The sequence below is a fragment of the Canis lupus genome, chromosome 13 (genome assembly GCF_011100685.1).
Source record: "Canis lupus familiaris isolate Mischka breed German Shepherd chromosome 13, alternate assembly UU_Cfam_GSD_1.0, whole genome shotgun sequence".
NCBI classification, from domain to species: domain Eukaryota; kingdom Metazoa; phylum Chordata; class Mammalia; order Carnivora; family Canidae; genus Canis; species Canis lupus.
The window spans coordinates 27193230-27203132 of NC_049234.1; the positions used below are offsets into that span (position 1 = coordinate 27193230).

A 9903-nucleotide genomic window follows, 5' to 3' on the forward strand; every position below is an offset into this window, starting at 1 on the left:
CAAAGCCCCCATTTCCAAATACATCACATTTGGGGATTAGGTTTCAACATGTGTATTTTAGGGAAGCACAAATATTCAGTCCCTAACAGCAAAATATTGAGGGTCCCAAAACTAAAGTTCAGTATCTACTTCCAAGAAAAGCCCTGGTGAATACCCCACCTGGCAGCTTATGATCACTAGAGGGTTACACCTCAGAGTGGGGGCAAATACAATTCCAAATATAGCTGTATGAATGTTGCAGCCAAGAGTGAATGAGACCCACTCATGAATGAATTATCATAAATCCAGGATTTACCACTATCCTAGATACCAATTAGAGAACAGGATAGACCATTCCCAGAGAAAGAGAGCATCTGCCAGAGCCTCTACAAATTTCACATACGATGCCAGGCCTTCAACATAAAAAATAACAAACACAACAAAAACAAGACAAATATAAAAAGATAAAGAAATAGATCCATCAATGACCATTTTCTAATAGTGCATAACAAACCATCACACACCCAGAGAGTTCAAACAACATTCATTTATTATCTCACAGTTTCTAAAGGTCTGATCCATGCATAGCATTACTGGGTTCTCTGCTGAGAGTCTCACAAGGTTGAAGACAGTGAGGCTGCATCCTTATCTGGTGTTTAGGATCCTCTTCCAAGCTCAGATTTTTGGAAGAATTGAAGGCTCCATTTTCTTGGCTGCTCAGCTCTAGAGCCCCGTTCAGGTCCTTGCCATGTGATCATCTCACAAACTGGCAGCTTACTTCTTTAAAGCCAGCAGGAGAGTCTCTCTTTAGTCTGCTATGAAGAAGTCTTATCACAGAAATGATTATCTCATCACATTTATTATACAGTGTAACTTGATTATTCCTAATCAGGGAGTGATATCCCACCAAATTTACACATTCAAGAGGGAGAGGATTATACATGCAATGTACATGGGTCAGAGAGGGGTAGAATTTGGGGCCCATCTCACAGTTCTGCTTGCCACATGAACCAAATCTTGGTTTTAACTATAATTAATATGTAATATAAAATGGATAACAAAATAGAAAATTTCACCAATAACAATTCAAATAGAAATATTAAAACTGAAAAATTCAGTAACTGAACTTAAGAACTCAACAGGTGGGCTCAGGAGCAAATTAGGCACAGCAGAAGGAAAGATCAGTCAAATGGAAGATACATCAACAGAAAATATACAGGCTGAAGCAAGGAAATTAAAAAATAAGGAAAATATAGAAAGAGGGTAAGATAAGATAGATCAATCAATAAATAGGCCATATACCTACATATATTTCATGTATTTATGTATACCACATGAATAAGGCATAACGTTCTAATATATTATGTAACTAAAGTCCCAGAAAATGAAAAGACAGAAAAATTATTTAAATAGAAAAAAAAATGGGTGACAATTTTCCAAAACAAACAAACAAGGATTAAGCAAACTCAAGGAGGAATAAATACAAAGGAAAAATCCTACCTAAGAATATCATAGACAAACAACTGCAAACAAAATGAGCAACAAGAAAAAATTAAAACAGAAAAAAAAAATACATTAACTTCAAATGAGAAACAGTAATAGGTAAAGATGACTTCGCAACACAAACAACAGGAGCTGGAAGACAAGGGAAGAAAGCCTGTAAAGGACTGGAAAACAAGCAATTGACAGAAATGCAGAACTCTAGACTCAGAGAAAATAATCCTCAAAGTAAAGGTACCAAAAAGACATTTCCAGACAAGCAAAAAGAAATAATTTGTATCCTTATGCAGAGAAAACTTAGAAATTTTCAGGCAGAATGAAAAAGATCCCAGATGCAAACACAGAAATGGAGGCAGAAATGAAGACTAATAGAAGAGGTGCCTGGGTGGCTCAGTTGGTTAAGCGTCTGCCTTAGGCTCAGGTCATGACCCTTGGATCGAGCCCCACATCAGTCTCCCTGCTTAGCCAGGAGTCTGCTTCTCCCTCTGCCTGCTGCTCCTTGCTTGTGCTCTCTCTCTCTCTCTGTCAAATAAATAAATAAAATCTTAAAAAAAAAAAAAAAAAGAAAAGAAGAAGAAGAAGACGAAGAATAAAAAATGGCAAATATGTTGGTAAGACTAAATGAATATAGACTATACAAAAAATTAAAATTGTATGGACTTAAAATACATATAAAATTGCAATGAATATAAAAATATCCAAAATTGGCAATAGAGAGCAAATTAAAGTGCTCAAAGTATCAGTATTATTGGAATATAGTAAAAATATTAGTTTATGTTAAATACATATATCAGTTTGTTAAATTTAATAAATCTATAACTGATCTTGTAATCTTTAGAATAACTACTTGAAGTGTAACTAAAATCCTAATAAAAGAGGAGAAGCAAAATTAAGAGGGGAAACGGGATCTAGAAATACTTGCATATTCTTAAATACTGCAAAAAAAGAAAGATTTAACATGAAACAATTGGATCAAATAGAAAATAAATAAGAAAATCATTTAAAAGCGCAAGTATATCACTAACTATATTTAATGCTAATGGACTAAATTCTCAAATTGAAAGATCCACACTGCCTGACTAGGGAAAAAAACCTGTGCATTGTTTATGTGTGATATACCTTAAATATAAGGACACAGAAATATTAAAACTCAAAGGGGTTAAAAAGACGAACCAGGCAAAAACTCACCAAAAGAACTCGGGGTAGCTAATACAATCTCATCCAGTATCATCCAGGCTATGGAGTGTTACTAGAGATAAAGAGACATACTTATGATGCAAAGTCAATTTGTCAGATATAATCATTCTAAATTTACATGCACCTAATGACACAACATCAACTGTATAAACTTCACAGAAAACAGAAACATAATCATAATGGGAGATCAATGTGCCATATACCACCTCTCCAACACAAGGCCAGTGTCTTCTCTGACTGCTCTTCTGTTTCTCTACACAAGGGTGCTGCAGGCAGCACAGTTCCCCAGCAAAAATACTGGTTTTTAACCTTTCTTGGCTTTTAAATGCCACTACTTCTTCTCCTGGTAATCATACCTTTATCCTCTATCACCTCCAAGGTCCAGTTCAAATATCACCTCCTCCATCAAGCCTTCCCGGAGTCCCCTAAATGACAATATGTGATTCCTCCCAAACTCAGACACACCTTCAAAGCCCTTGGCGATTTCTACCTTAAATTCTAATTATTTTTGCATGTGTCTTAACGTCTTTCAGTAAGACAGGGCTTCCATAAGCTTCAACTCTGCACAGACTATGCTTGACAGAAGAACATGGTCCAACCCTTAACAGGAGCTCAATCGATCCCTGTTAAATAAATGAATAATACATTTTCCCACTCACCTTTCTCCTAAAAGTGTCAGCCAACTCCAAACCGTGAGAGGGAGAGAAAATTAAAAATCTGTTTTTGAAGAAAACAGAGCTTATTTCAGACAGGAGTTCCCCAAGCTGCAAGCATTTAGAACTTCTGCAGCGGACTGCACCCTTCAAATGGGGCTCCCCTGGGCAGCCCCGGTGGCTCAGCGGTTTAGTGCCGCCTTTGGCCCAAGGTGGGATCCTGGAGACCCGGGATCAAGTCTCACATCAGGCTCCCTGCATGGAGCCTGCTGCTCCCTCTGCCTGTGTCTCTGCGCCTCTCTCTCTCTATCTCTCATGCATAAATGAATAAAATCTTTAAAAAAAAAAAAAGATATTCAAATGAGGTTCCCCGGAAGCTGTGATAGAATTCCAGATGCACAATACCCTGCCTTGCCAAGACCTCAGGCCTAGCTCACCTCCGGCTACAGCAGATGCTACCTCCTGGAGCTGGTGACTCTTACTGTCTTATCGTACATCCAAATGCTCAATTAAATTAGTTACCGCGTTTCTATTTCCCGCACCCTTGATTTTCTACCTTTTCTCTAAGACAGCACAGGTGAAAGTGACCGAGACAGGGGAATGACATGATTTAGCAAGGCTGCACTTCCAAAAGAGCTGCTTGCCTTTGGTGAGACGCACTAAGGCCTCAAATTCTCTGCTCCATCATTTCTAGCAAGGAAATCGTAACGCTACTTATTGTATAAGGTCATTGTCAGAACCAGATGAGAAAATACATGTGAGGTCACCCAGCAACACCTGTAAAGAAAGTTTAGTTCTTTCCCCACCTTGTTCCAAAAATTTGCTGGTGGGAGAAGAAAGCTCACAAACCCACACCCATCATCTCCCTGGCAAAGAACAGAGAGGTTCACCCTGGCTGGCTGGCACTTCCAGAAGCTTTGCAGCCATTCTGAGGATCCCTTGTGCACCGATGACACTGGATTTCCAATAAGCCACTCCACACCAGGACATCGCCCTGACAGAGGCGCTGACTCCTGTCCAAACCTGAGCTGAGCCTGCCATCTAGAGGACACCCGTGGACAGGCAGGCACCAAAGCTGACTTCAGCGCCTGGAAGAGATGAAGCTCGCCTCCTTCACTGACAAACATGTACTGAGGTTCTGCTATGAACCACACACTGCAGGACAGGGTGCGACAGCCCGCAAACTAGTGGCAAGTTCACGTTCTGGATGGATCTCAGCGGCCAAAGTGAGACCAGGTTTCTGGCAGGAGGAGGAGTCCCTCCTCTAACGGTACAGAGTGAATTTGTTTGCTGAGAAGTCACACAGCCAATTAGTAGAAGGGCTGAGCTCCATGCAGAGGATTTGGGTTCCAGACTCTGAGCACTCAGCACAACTGTGTGGAGCATCAGAAGGCCCCACTCCTCATTTTACAGCCAAGGAAACCTGGACCACACAGCTAGAAAGTAAGTAGTGCTGGGACTATGGAGCCACTCTTGCATTGTCAGTGCTCCTTCTAGGACAGCAAGAGACTGACCTATGCTGAAAGGAGCCATACTCTAGGACAGTGTAGACAGAGGGCTGTGTATGAAGTTTTCCAGACTGAATGTCCTGCAAGGGCAGGTATGCAGAAGCCAGTTGTTTTTATATCTCGTTGAAGCCCTCACTTCCAACGATGGAATAAATGAGGAACCCTGGCCTCTGGCCTAGATTCACATATCTCTTCTCACCCTATAAATCTGGTCCATTTGGAGAAAGCCTCTCTGACTTCCATGGGCGTTCCTTCAGTTGCCGGGAATGTCTCTACATTTGGAATTGTGCTTATGATCCAGGAATCTCTTTACTTATGAAAGGTGGCAATGAGGCTCCATACAATTCAGGACATTTAAACTGGAAAGGAAATCTCTTTTCCAGAAGCTAGAATGTGCTCCAGGATACTAAATATTTCACCAACATTATATCCTTTTCAGACCCATATTATAGCTCTTTGTTGCATTTGCAGCCAGTTTGGGTTCATCCACAAAGCCATTAAACAAACATGCATTCTACACCTCCTGTGAGCCAAGTCCTAGGCCAAGCAAAGCACCGAGGATTCAGTGATGAACACAGCAGCCACCAAAACTGCCCTCACGGAGCTTGCGTGTCATTATCCCGGTAATCATGTCATGGTAGGATGAATGCACAGAAAGGAAAAAGATGGCTTCTCTGAATAAATGCCAAGGATTCACTGACTGCAGAATGAAACTGGATTTGAGATCAGTTTTCTGCTCACCCCCCAAATGCCCACAGCATTCTATGCACACTTTTCTCAGGGCCCTGCTCAACATTTTTGCTGTCATTATTTCTCATTTTGTGTTTTGGCTTTTGTTACAGTTTGTACTTGTCTGTATCTCCCACAAGACTCTCGGCTTCTTGAGGTCAGCAGAAATTTCTACCAAACAGTAGGTGCTGGCTAAAATTTTTGAATAAATAAAGGAAAGAATCAAAGTGAACCAATCAGTCAGTCAACTTTCATATTACTGATAAAATCACCACCCTAAAGTATTTAATTTGAAATGCATGAGGCAATAGACATGGTTCCTGGAGACTGGCAAAAATTTTAGAGTTACACATTTCTCTATCCAAGTTTATCACTGCAAGTCACTCAGCATTTATTTCTCAAGCAATCTGTCAGACGCAGTGCTGGATGCGGAGGAGCGTTTATATATGAGCCATCAGATGCCTGAGGATTCTCAGAGAGGACGATGTCCAACACAAGCAGGAATAGTCAGAGTAATGGAAAAAGGAATAACCAGGCTCATCTTTGCTGAAGCCAAATTTACCTGAAATCCCTCTATTACTGGAAAGAGCTGCCTCAGTGGAGCCCTCTGTCCCACGAATGGAAACAGGTGAGAGGTATGTCGAAAGACTGTGCCACAAAGGAACAGACACTTGCCAGAGCACACTTAGTTCCTTTAAATATAAATATAAAACATTGAGAAATAACTGTTGGCAATCCCCAACTTGGTTTTCAGTGAAGTCATGATATCTCCTGGTTGCATCATACCCTTCAAACCAATCACCCTGGAGCGCCTTTACTCACTTTTTAAGACTTGGGTCAGATCCCACTTTGACTTGACAGCACTCCCCAACCTTTAGAAAGTTGGCCCCCGAGTACATTATATGCACCTCTAGTCATAAGTTGTTAAAAAGAAAGGCCAGCGTATGAGAGACTACAATTTCATGAGCATCTATCTATGCACCCAATACTGAGCTAGATACCCTCTCACAGAATTAACTCACAAGCATAAAAACACGGCATGCCAAGTATTATGGACTCTTTTACACATAAGGAAAAATTATGTTGAGGGAGGCTAGGTCAATGGAACCAGAACCTTAATCCAGGTCCTATCCTGCAAAGCCCACTTTCTTGCCCTTGTACCAATATTTCTCAAAATGTCACATAGGACCTATACATATTGTTTGCTTCATCTTTATTTTATTGTTAGGTTTCAGCTCCCATTAATGGCAAGTCATACTGGTTTTTAGATTATGGTAAGTATGTAAATTTCCCCATTTAAATACATTATTTTTTAATGAGAGGTTTTTTTTAAGATTTTATTTATTTATTCATGAGAGACATAGAGACATAGGCAGAGGCAGAAGCAGGTTCCCCACAGGGAGCCTGACATGGGACTCGATCCCAGGATCCTGGGATCATGCCCTGAGCCAAAGTCAGATACTCAACCACTGAGCTACCCAGGTACCTCTGAATGAGAGATTTAAAGAAATCTGTTATGTGACAGTACAACTGGCATGAGGATATATATATATATAATACCGTAAGCAGGACACACAGCTGACTAATATCTGGGAACTCTGCTTACTCTCTACATACTTCCCTACTTGTCATTACTTCTTACTCTATTTACCTCTGGACTAGTCTTTCAACCCAGAGTGCACACTAGAATCACCCAATTTGATAATTTGATGCCTAGATCCTTTTCTAACTCAATAAAATGTTTAGGTTTTCACTCTTGGAGTGAAAAACCTAAACTTTTTTTTTTTTTTTTTTCCCCACAGGAAGTTACTTGTAATAGCAATCAGGTTTAAAAAGCCTGGGTTACACCCAGGACACAACACACTGCCTGGCATATAGTAAGAGATCAACAATGAGTATTCAGTGAAAGTTATGTCGTCCTGAACTCCACCCACCAAGCCTAAAGCCCTGAAATGCACCACTGGGGCCACATTTCAGATCATATCCTCTAACATGTTCGTTAAGCACATAATGTGATGCCAAACAAAAGGCCTCTGTATGGACCATCAATCTGTTCTGGGGTGACACTCTGTTATGACCAAACCAACATTAAATAATCCCCAATTCCTCATGCCCAACAGTCTGTCGACTTTGTGTTTCCTTTCACTGAAGGATTTGAGGCAATTTACCCCAACCATAAGCAGAAGGCATCCGTGTTCTGAATGAGAATGCCATACACCTGAAAGGTGGTCCCACGAGAGCCCCTCCCTCATCATGCACCTTGTGCCCTGTACCTCCTCAATGCTTCTTCTCATCACTCTAGGTGGAGCTGATAACTAATGCCCAACTCTCACATAAGGATCAATCTGGTGGAGTGAAAAGGGATGGATTTTAGGAATGGACAGACCCCAAATTAAATCACCTATCCACACTACTCTCCAAAAGCACTTGCTTCTTCATATTAAAAATAAGATGAAGAATATTTATCTTGTAGAATTAGAGACACTAAATGGAAAGCTCCCCATGCATGCCTAGCACATAGTAAGTACTTCAGAAAGATGAATATATAACTTTTCCAGAGTTGGAGAAAGGAAGGAATGAGGATATATATAAGGTTCTACAAGATCATTATGACTATCAGAGGTATTATTTCCCCCTGTACATGCAAACACAGCATTTTCCCCACCCTTAAAGAGAAAAATGAGCTTTTGTGCCTTTCCCCAAAAAAGATGGACTCAAAAGAAGTTCTTCAAGGCTTAGAAATGCATGTCACTTTACTGAGTCAATATATAGCTTTAGGTAACAAATAGCCTTTTGCAATAATTCTATCATTATTTTAACATTAGTTGGAAAGGATATAAATGCTGAAAATTAAAGAGACTTGGTTTTATCTGTGCTTGAAAAACAAAGCCTGAGAAAGAGCTATTTTGTAGGGTGAATTCTTGGCTTTAAAATATGCCCTGAAGGACTAACTAAAAATGGCTCCATGGACCCTTATTACACTAAGAAATCAAAGCATCTTTAACAGGAAAGCATCACTTCCACATCCTTTAGATAGCCAGAGTTAAACCTCAGGTCTGTTTTCTCATTATCCACACAAAAAGGAAATTCTCCTTTCTATTTAGTGAGCAAACACTTATTGAGTTCCTGCTGGGTGCAGTGTGCCATTTCAACCAACGATTTTTTAAAACTCACCATACGGAAGTAACTATCCTAAGATTCTCCTCTTCTAATTCTCTTAGTTTAACCACGTGGCAATCTATTTATATCAAGTTACAAAATCATCGTCACCACCACCACCACCACCACCACCACCACCATAAGTGGCTACTGTGCAAACTCTTCGTGCTTTATGGGCACTATCTCAAATCCCAATGCTCTCATCATCAACCATAATAAATACATACTCTTGATACCCAATTTATAGAGGAAGAAGCCAAAGCTTAGAAAGAAGGAACCTGATCAAAGTCACATCGCAAGTAAGTGATAGAGGTAGCACTAGAAATCATGTCTAATTTTGCCTGAAAATAATGCCTGCACCGAGTCCAGGTGAACTCAGAGACCACTGCAGTCAATGTTGAGATTAAGCCAATCACAGCACACACAGTGGCAGAGCCATGATCAACCAAGGATTTACTGACTCATTTTATTTAGACATTTGGCTTGTTGATTTGGCCTATTTAGCATAGACAGATCTTTCCCCAAAGGTTCTTTCCTTTTCTTATCTCAAACATCATAATTTATAGGATTGTCAATGAAAAGATCTCTTCAAGGTCATCTAATCTGATTCCTTCTCATGCTAAGATGAGGATGGTGAGGTCCAGAGAAGGGACTCATTTGCCTTACATGATATAAGATGTCATCAATACAGCTGTGGGCTCCTGATTCCCGTCTCAGTACTTTTTTTTTTAGATTTTATTTATTTATTTATTCAGAGAGACACAGAGAGAGAGAGGCAGAGACACAGGCAGAGGGGGAAGCAGGCTCCATGCAGGGAGCCTGATGTGGGACTCAAACCCGGGTCTCCAGGGTCACGCCCTGGGCTGAAGGCAGCGCTAAACTGCTGAGCCACCTGAGCTGCCCCCTCAGTACTTTTTCTAAGACATTTCATTCCATATCAACAATGTTGTTTCCATCCTATACCTGATGCATAGGGTCAGCTTAGCTGATCTGGTTAAAATAAATAATGTAAAATAAAACATTAAAAATTGACGTGCTTGGCCCTGGATGAACTCACATGAAAAAAAAAAAAAGAGGGAAAAGACATTTCTAGGAAACATCTAGAACAAAGGCAGAATCATGAAAGAAATCCAGCTTAATGTGTTCAAAAAAGGAAATCCATCTGGTATACATAGCAA

At 40.3% G+C, this 9903-nt stretch overlaps 1 long non-coding RNA gene across 1 annotated transcript; it reads right to left on the reverse strand.

Moving 5' to 3' along the window:
- Positions 1-506: 506 nt before the first annotated feature.
- Positions 507-3612, reverse strand: LOC119864682. The gene is made up of 3 exons (XR_005368311.1): positions 3336-3612; positions 2668-2728; positions 507-2001 (listed from the first exon to the last, which is right to left on the reverse strand). It is a non-coding gene; the product is annotated as an uncharacterized LOC119864682 (long non-coding RNA).
- Positions 3613-9903: the final 6291 nt, after the last annotated feature.